The sequence below is a fragment of the Coregonus clupeaformis genome, unplaced genomic scaffold (genome assembly GCF_020615455.1).
Source record: "Coregonus clupeaformis isolate EN_2021a unplaced genomic scaffold, ASM2061545v1 scaf0559, whole genome shotgun sequence".
Classification (NCBI taxonomy): domain Eukaryota; kingdom Metazoa; phylum Chordata; class Actinopteri; order Salmoniformes; family Salmonidae; genus Coregonus; species Coregonus clupeaformis.
The window spans coordinates 65,085-74,963 of NW_025534014.1; the positions used below are offsets into that span (position 1 = coordinate 65,085).

The window sequence follows — 9,879 nt, forward strand, 5'->3', positions numbered from 1 at the left end:
GAGGAGATGTAATCTCATGTTTTGTCCACAGAAACCAACAGGAGAGATCAGAGTCAGAGATTCTCAGTGGTCAGTCTTCCCAGAGTCATCAAACAGACCTGGCTCCATATTCAGTGTATGTGGTCCTGTTATGTACATTTGTTTTTGTTTACCTCAAGTAAAGTTGATCTGTCAATCATTCATTCATGTGTTAATGAGAAAGCATTTAGTCTCTTGCTTAACTTATTTACTTGATTTATTTCAGTTGCTTGAAGAGAATATTATGACATTTGTGAAGAAATCGAGCTGAAGATGTTCAAGAGGATTCTTAGTCCAGAACTCCTAGAAGGCTTTGAGAGTCAGAAGCAGGATAAGGAAGTGGTGGATGCTGAAGATGAGAAGCAGGAGAGCAGTGCCAGAGAGGGGCTCTGAAGATCACACTGCACGTCCGGAGGAAAATGAACCAGAAGGAGCTTGCTGACACACTGGAGAAAAGTAAGAGCTGTCTGCCTCATGTTGAATGCTGTTTTAGAACATTTAAAAGCTGTAGCTAAAGTAGCTGTGAAACTCAATGATATTGTAGCAGCCTTAACGCAACACCTAGTGACCTCATCAAGTAGCAGCAGGGAGGTGTTGTGTTGATTAATTTAGAGAGAGAGAGAGAGAGAGAGAGAGAGAGAGAGAGAGAGAGAGAGAGAGAGAGAGAGAGAGAGAGAGAGAGAGAGAGAGAGATACCATCATTAATACAAATAATAATGATATAAATCAGTCACACCAGTCTGTAATGCATTATGAAAACATTTACACATTTATACAAACAGTTAAGAGAATACATTATTACAATTTAAACTTTTATAACACAGTCTTACAATACTGTAGGCATTAAATCAGACGAATATTAATATCCTCTGTGTTATTTCTTCATTCAGATGAGCTTGCTGTGATTTGCCAACGTGAACTCAAATCTAATCTAAAGAAGAAGTTTCAATGTGTATTTGAGGGGATCGCTAAACAAGGAAACCCAACACTTCTCAATAAGATCTAACAGAGCTCTACATCACAGAGGGTGGAACAGGAGAGGTCAATAATGAACATGAGCTGAGACAGATTGAGACAACAACCAGGAAACAAGCAAGACCAGAGACTGCAATCAAATGTAACGACATCTTCAAACCCTTAACTGGACAAGACAAACTTATCAGAACTGTGCTGACAAAGGGAGTCGCTGGCATTGGGAAAAACAGTCTCTGTGCAGAAGTTCATTCTGGACTGGGCTGAAGGAAAAGCAAATCAGGATGTCCAATTTGTATTTTCATTCCCTTTCGGGAGCTGAATTTGATGAACGGGATAATTACACTTTGATTAAACTTCAATCACTTCTCAATGGAAACCAAAGTATCAAGAATCTCCAACTACGACAAGTACAAAGTTCTGTTCATCACTGATGGTCTGGATGAGTGCCGACTGCCCCTAGACTTCCAGAAGAACAAGATCTGTTGTGACGTCACAAAGTCAAGCCTCAGTGGATGTTCTGCTGACAAATCTCATTAAGGGGAAATCTGCTTCCCTCTGCTCTCCTCTGGATAACTACCCACCTGCAGCAGCCAATAAGATCCCTTCAGTGTGTGTTGACCAGGTGACAGAGGTACGAGGGTTCAATGACCCACAGAAGGAGGGAGTACTTCAGGAAGAGATTCAATGATGAGGACCTGGCCAGCAGAATCATCTCACACATAAAGACATCAAGGAGCCTCCACATCATGTGCCACATTCCAGTCTTCTGTTGGATTTCTGCAATAGTCCCTTGAACACAGCTTGAAACATAAGAGAGAAGAGATGCCAAAGACTCTGACTGGAGATGTACTCACACCTTGTGGAGTTTCATACCAAACAGAAGAATGAAAAGTATCTTGGGAAAGAAGAGACAGGTCCACACTGGAATAAAGAGAGCATTCTGTCACTGGGAAAACTGGCTTTTCAACAGCTTGTGAATGGCAATCTGATTTTCATGAAGAAGACCTGAAAGAGGCTGGCATTGATGTCAATGAAGCCTCAGTGTACTCAGGATTGTGCACACAGATCTTTAAAGAGGAATGTGGGCTGTACCAGGACAAGGTGTACTGCTTCGTGCATCTGAGCATTCAGGAGTTTCTGGCTGCTGTATTTGTGTTCCTCTCATTCATCAACAACAATGAGAATCTAATGGCCGAACCTCAAGTTACTAAAGTTACTGTCTACAAGAGTGCTGTGGATAAAGCCTTACAAAGTAAGACGGGACACCTGGACCTGTTCCTCCGCTTCCTTCTGGGCCTCTCACTGGAGTCCAATCAGAAGCACTTTCGAGGTCTACTGACAAAGAGAAGAAGAAGCTCACAGAGCCATGAAGAAACAGTCAAGTACATCAAGGAGAAGATCAGATGGAATCCCTCTCCAGAGAGGTGCATCAATCTGTTCCACTGTCTGAATGAACTGAATGACCATTCTCTAGTGGAGGAGATCCAAAGCTACCTGAGATCAGGAAGGCTCTCAAAAGAAGAACTGTCACCTGCACAGTGGTCAGCTCTGGTCTTTGTGTTGCTGACTTCAGAAAAGGAGCTGGATGTGTTTGACCTGAAGAAATACTCCAGATCAGAGGAAGGTCTTCTGAGGCTGCTGCCAGTGGTCAAAGCCTCCAGAGCTGCTCTGTGAGTACATAAAATGACATTTAAGTACTAATCATCAGGAATAAATATTCAATTTAGAGAAACATATATATTATAATATATTGAATCACTGCATTGATGTTCACATTAGTATAACAATATGACCATACAATTCTAGGAGACAGAAGATGAATCTATATGTTGTTTGAGAGACTAAACCAAATGCTGCTCTGTTAAATTAACAGTGTGTTTGTGAAATCATGATGATCTCTTTGCAGGCTGTCAGGCTGTTGTGTCACAGAGGAAGGCTGTGCTTCTCTGGTCTCAGCTCTGAAGTCAAACCCCTCGCACCTGAGAGAGCTGGACCTGAGTAACAATGACCTGAAGGATTCAGGAGTGAAGCTGCTCTCTGCTGGACTGGGGAAACCCCACTGTAAACTGGAGACTCTGAGGTCAGTATTCCTGTAGTTGGTCAACAAGGGATAACTGTTCACCAGATCCACATGTGTTTACCAGGCACACATAGTCCACACCATATGTGTTTGGACAGTGAAGCTTACAGTTTTACATTTGGAGCTATGCTCCAGCATTTTGGATTTGAGATATAATGTTTCATATTAGGCAACAGTACAGAATGTCACCTTTTATTTGATGTTAATGGTGAGAGGTTAGCATGTTTTGTTGTAGCCTCTGTAACTTTCTCATTCATTATTATTCATGATTATTCTTAATCATGGCATCATCAGGATTCATTTAGTAGTGTTTAGAAACATGTTATCTATTCTCTTAGACAGAAGATTAATCCAGTCATCATCCACCATTCAGTTACTATTGGGCAAAACATAACCCAAAACACAACAAAAACAAACTGCAAATGCAACCAACGAGTTTACAACCAAATACTCAACTTTTGACTACGTTGATACACTATAAGTCAAATGGTCAGAATACGTTTGACTTCGTCAAATGTGGGGACTAGAAACATAAAGTGCTTTCATTTCTAAATGTTGAAACAGATACAGTGGGGAAAAAAAAGTATTTAGTCAGCCACCAATTGTGCAAGTTCTCCCCTTAAAAAAGATAGAGAGGCCTGTAATTTTCATGACAGTATTTAATGTCACCTTTTATTTGATGTTAATGGTGAAAGGTTAGCATGTTTTGTTGTAGCCTCTGTAACTTTCTCACTCATTATTATTCATGATTCATTCATGATCTTTCTCAATCATGGCATCATCAGGATTACTTTAGTAGTGTTTAGAAAGATGTTATCTACTCACTTAGACAGAAAATTACTCCAGTCATCATCCACCATTCAGTTACTATTGGGCAAAATATAACCCAAAACACAACAAAAACAAACTGAAATGCAACCAACGAGTTTACAACCAAATACTCAACTTTTGACTACGTTGATACACTATAAGTCAAATGGTCAGAATACGTTTGACTTCGGCCAAATGGGGGACTAGATACATAAAGTGCTTTCATTTCTAAATGTTGAAACAGATACAGTGGGGAAAAAAAGTATTTAGTCAGCCACCAATTGTGCAAGTTCTCCCCCTTAAAAAGATGAGAGAGGCCTGTAATTTTCATGACAGTATTTAATGTCACCTTTTATTTGATGTTCAATCAATCAATCAATCAATCAATTTTATTTTATATAGCCCTTCTTACATCAGCTAATATCTCGAAGTGCTGTACAGAAACCCAGCCTAAAACCCCAAACAGCTAGTAATGCAGGTGTAGAAGCACGGTGGCTAGGAAAAACTCCCTAGAAAGGCCAAAACCTAGGAAGAAACCTAGAGAGGAACCAGGCTATGAGGGGTGGCCAGTCCTCTTCTGGCTGTGCCGGGTGGAGATTATAACAGAACCATGCCAAGATGTTCAAAAATGTTCATAAGTGACAAGCATGGTCAAATAATAATCAGGAATAAATCTCAGTTGGCTTTTCATAGCCGATCATTAAGAGTTGAAAACAGCAGGTCTGGGACAGGTAGGGGTTCCATAACCGCAGGCAGAACAGTTGAAACTGGAATAGCAGCAAGGCCAGGCGGACTGGGGACAGCAAGGTGTCATCATGCCCGGTAGTCCTGACGTATGGTCCTAGGGCTCAGGTTCTCAGAGAGAAAGAGAGAACGAGAGAATTAGAGAGAGCATACTTAAATTCACACAGGACACTGGTTAATGGTGAGAGGTTAGCATGTTTTGTTGTAGCCTCTGTAACTTTCTCACTCATTATTATTCATGATTCATTCATGATCTTTCTCAATCATGGCATCATTAGGATTCATTCAGTAGTGTTTAGAAACATGTTATCTTCTCACAGAAAGACAATTACTCAACACCAAAGAATAGCAGTGTGGTTTTAATATGATTATATTTGTCTCTCTACAAGCAAAACTTTGATAATTTGTCATTTTTAATATTGATACATCCATTTATGAATAGATATGGCAGGTTTCAGGACACTGATATATCTGAAAATGTTTTAAATAATATACTGCAGCTATTTTCACCACCAAAGAATAGCAGTGTGGCTTTAATATGATTTGACTCTTTGCAGGCTGTCAGGCTGTCTAGTCACAGAGGAAAGCTGTGCTTCTCTGGTCTCAGCTCTGAAGTCAAACCCCTCACACCTGAGAGAGCTGGACCTGAGTAACAATGTCCTGAAGGATTCAGGAGTGAAGCTGCTCTCTGCTGGACTGGGGAATCCCCACTGTAAACTGGAGACTCTGAGGTCAGTATTCCTGTATCACTCAATGAACACACACACACTGGACACACACACACACACAGGACACACACACACACACACTGGACACACACACACACACACACACACTGGACACACACACAAACACACACTGGACACACGCACACACTGGTCACACACACATTGAACAACACACACACACACTGGACACACAGGACACATACACAACCACACACTGGACACACACACACACACACACACACACACTGGACACACACACACTGGACACACACACACACACACACACACAAACACACACTGGACACACACACACAATGGACACACACACACAATGATTAATTTAGTAGTGTTTAGAGACATTTTATCTACTGTTAATAGTGATACATTAATTAATTTATATACAGTACCAGTCAAAAGTTTGGACACACCTGCTCATTCAAGGGTTTTTCTTTATTTTTACTATTTTTTACATTGTAGAATAATAGTGAAGACATCAAAACTATGAAATAACAAAAATAGAATCATATAGTAACCAAAAAAGTGTTAAACAAATCAAAATATATTTTATATTTGAAATTCTTCTTTTGACTGGTAGTAGTGTGTATATATACATATATGAATAGATATGGCAGGTTTCAGGACACTGATGTATCTGAAATTGTTGAATAATATATTTTCACACCAAAGAATAGCAGTGTGATTTTAATATGATTTACAGGCTGTCAGGCTGTCTAGTCACAGAGGAAGGCTGTGCTTCTCTGGTCTCAGCTCTGAAGTCAAACCCCTCACACCTGAGAGAGCTGGATCTGAGTAACAATGACCTGAAGGATTCAGGAGTGAAGCTGCTCTCTGCTGGACTGGGGAATCCCCACTGTAAACTGGAGACTCTGAGGTCAGTATTCCTGTAGTTGGTCAACAAGTGATAACTGTTCACCAGATCCACATGTGTTTACCAGGCACACATAGTCCACACCATATGTGTTTGGACAGTGAAGCTTACAGTTTTAAATTTGGTGATATGCTCCAGCATTTTGGATTATAGATATAATGTTTCATATTACGTGACAGTACACAATGTCACCTTTTATTTGAGGATATTTTCATACATATATGTGTTAATGTTTAGAAATGAAAGCACTTTATGTATCTAGTTCTCCCATTTGAAAAAGTCTTAATAATTTGGACATATTCACTTATATTCTATTAAAGTAGTCTTAAGTTTAGTATTTGGTCCCATATTCCTTACCGGCAGTGATTACATCAAGCCTGTGATTCTACAAACTGGTTTAATGCATTTGCAGTTTGTCTTGGTTGTGTTTTGGATGATGTTTTTTCCCAAATGAAACTGAACGGTGAATAATGTCCTGTCATTTTGGAGTCACTTCACTTGTATTGTCAGTAAGAATAGGAGATGTTTCCGAACACTTTTACATTCATGTGGATGCTACCATGATTATGAATAATCATGAATGAATCGTGAATGATGATGAATGAGAAAGTTACAGAGGAACAAAGATCATACCCCTTCTGTTATTGGTAATGGTGAGAGGTTAGCATGTTTTGTTGTAGCCTCTGTAACTCTCTCACTAATTATTATTAATAATTAATTCATGATTTTTCTTTATCATGGCATCATCAGGATTAATTTAGTAGTGTTTAGAAACATGTTATCTACTCACTTAGACAGAAAATTACTCCAGTCATCATCCACCATTCAGTTACTATCGGGCAAAACATAACCCAAAACACAACCAAAACAAACTGCAAAGGCAACCAACGAGTTTGGGACCAAATACTCAACTTTTGACTACTTTAATACACTGTAAGTGAATTGGTCAAAATACTTATGACTTCTTCAAATGGGGGGACTAGATACATAAAGTGCTTTCATTTCTGAACAGTGAAACAGATATATATGAAAATACCCTCAAATAAAAGGTGACATTATATACTGTCACCTCATATGAAACATTTTATCTGAAATCCAATATGCTGGAGTATAGAACCACATTTAAAATGTTAGATACACTGTCAAAATAGATATGGTGTGGACTGTATACTCAATACAATCTCAATCTGATACCTCACTGTCTGTCTTTTGACTGATACTGCTTTTTAAACTGGTCTGGTCAGTCAACTCAAATATTTGTACTATAAATGTTTCTATCTAGAAGTAGTACTTCAATCATTTGTCATTGTTAACAATGATACATCCCTTTATAAATATATATGGCAGGTTTCAGGGCGCTGATATATCTGAACATTTTGAAAAAATATACTGCCACTATTTTCACCACCAAAGAATAGCAGTGTGGTTTTACAGTTTTTTACGATTGTTTACACACTAAAATTAAAATTTCCACACAATTAGCAAAATTGGACTCCAATGAGCAAAACACCTCCACAGATTTGCACAACATTACACACAATGTCCGCCTCACCCTTTTTGCAAAACATTACACACAGTGATTTGTAAAACTCTACACACATTTTCACACCTTAGACACAGATAAGGATCGTGGAGGTTACTTCCTTGTAATTACAAAGCACCGGATTGCCAATTACCACACTAATGAACGAATTGGATAAACACATCTACCAGGTGTGGAAGCACACATGTGCTAATTTGAAAACGCAGCACTCAGGTGTGCTATAAAAAGGCAGCAGGTGAGTTCACCTGTCTTCAACAAAAATGGAAGGAGTTAGAAGAAGAAGAAGAGTGAGAATGAGAGGGGGAGCTCAAAGAGGAGATGAAGGCGGTAGAGGAAGAGGAGAAGGAGGTAGAGGAAGAGGCATAGGTAGAGGAGAAGAAGGTAGAGGAAGAGAAGGAGGTAGAGGAAGACACCTAGGTAGAGGAAGAGGTAGAGAAGGACTTGAAGAGTTGATAGAACCTGAACAAAAAGACGAGGACCAAATTTGACTCGAGAAATCCGTGCAACACTTATTGACCATGTTATCAACCATGGACTGACACTGATGGAAGCTGGACAAAGAGTTCAACCAAATCTCAGCAGAAATACTGTTGCGTCAGTAATTCGGACATTTCATCGAGAAAACAGGTAAGCTAACCACACAGTATACATTGAAACTGAAGCTTGTATAATCAATATTGTTTACTGTGACATTTGACAGTAGGCTGCATATATATATATATATATATTTATTTATTTATTTTTATCTTATTTTGTTTTTACATAGGATTGAGGGTCGAGGACACCAAGGTGGAAGGGGCCCTATGTTTAGTCGTGCACAAGAGGCCGCCATTGTGAACATGGTTTTGGCCAATAATTGTATCAGGCTACGAGAAATCCAAGCCAATATCATCAATGATGACAATATTTTCAATAACATCCAACGAGTCTCTCTGTCAACATTAGGTCGAATCCTAAAGAAAAATCAAATATACATGAAGCAACTGTATCGGGTACCATTTGACAGAAATTCAGAGAGAGTGAAACATCTGCGCAATGAGTATGTGGAGGTATGCATTGTTCATCTGACTATGGTGTGGTATCATGCACTGCTCATAATGTTCTGTCACAAAAAAATACTGTGCTATAGATATTGAATAGCATCCTATTTTCTTTAATGTGTTTCAGAGAGTCTTGCAAATGGATGCTGCTGAAATTCAACATGAATTTATATATGTGGATGAGGCTGGATTTAACCCTTGCAAAAACAAGAAGAAGAGGGAGAAATGTAATTGGGCACAGGGCAATCACCAATGTGCCAGGGCAGCGAGGGGTAACATCACCCTTTGCGCTGCTATCACACAAAATGGGGTCCTCCACCACCATGCAAATCTGGGGACCCTATAATGCAAATCTGATACTTGCATTTCTTGACCGATTGCATGAGATTGTCACAGCATTACACCAAGTGGACCAGATGCGGTACATTGTCGTTTGGGACAATGTCTCATTTCATCGGGCTGCTCTAGTCCAGAACTGGTTCCATGATCACCCTGATTTTGAAGTTTTATACCTTCCCCATACTCCCCCCTTCCTGAATCCTATAGAATAATTTTTTTCAGCGTGGCGGTGGAAGGTATATGACCTGCGGCCTTATGACCGTTTGCCCTCATTCAGGCCATGGAACAGGCATGTGATCTTATTGAAGCAGCTTCAGTGCAGGGGTGGATTCGTCACACAAGGCGATTCTTCCAACGGTGCCTTGCCAATGAAGACATAGCCTGTGATGTGGATGAAATGTTATGGCCTGATCCAGCCAGACGGAGAGACGGATAGTTACAGTATTCTTGTTGCTTTTACAGTAGTTTTCTTTCATTTCTGTTTACTTTTACTTTACTTTTCTTCAGAGTCAAAGTGTATGTATTGTAATTCATGCAGTAATTTTTATTTGTCTACGGATTTTATTTGTTTACAGTAATTGATATCATTGTTGGTTGATTACTGTAACTGATTATGGTAAGAAATACTGTAAGTATTGAAATAAATACTTGAAATATTCAGTCTGCAGCATCAAGTGTTGTGCAGTGCTTGGTAAGGTTATAGTAGGCCTACA

The 9,879-nt window shown here is 39.4% G+C and overlaps 1 long non-coding RNA gene across 1 annotated transcript; it reads left to right on the forward strand.

Moving 5' to 3' along the window:
- Window positions 1-8,262: 8,262 nt before the first annotated feature.
- On the forward strand, window positions 8,263-9,023 carry LOC123485076. The gene is made up of 3 exons (XR_006658856.1): window positions 8,263-8,414; window positions 8,554-8,836; window positions 8,955-9,023. It is a non-coding gene; the product is annotated as an uncharacterized LOC123485076 (long non-coding RNA).
- Window positions 9,024-9,879: the final 856 nt, after the last annotated feature.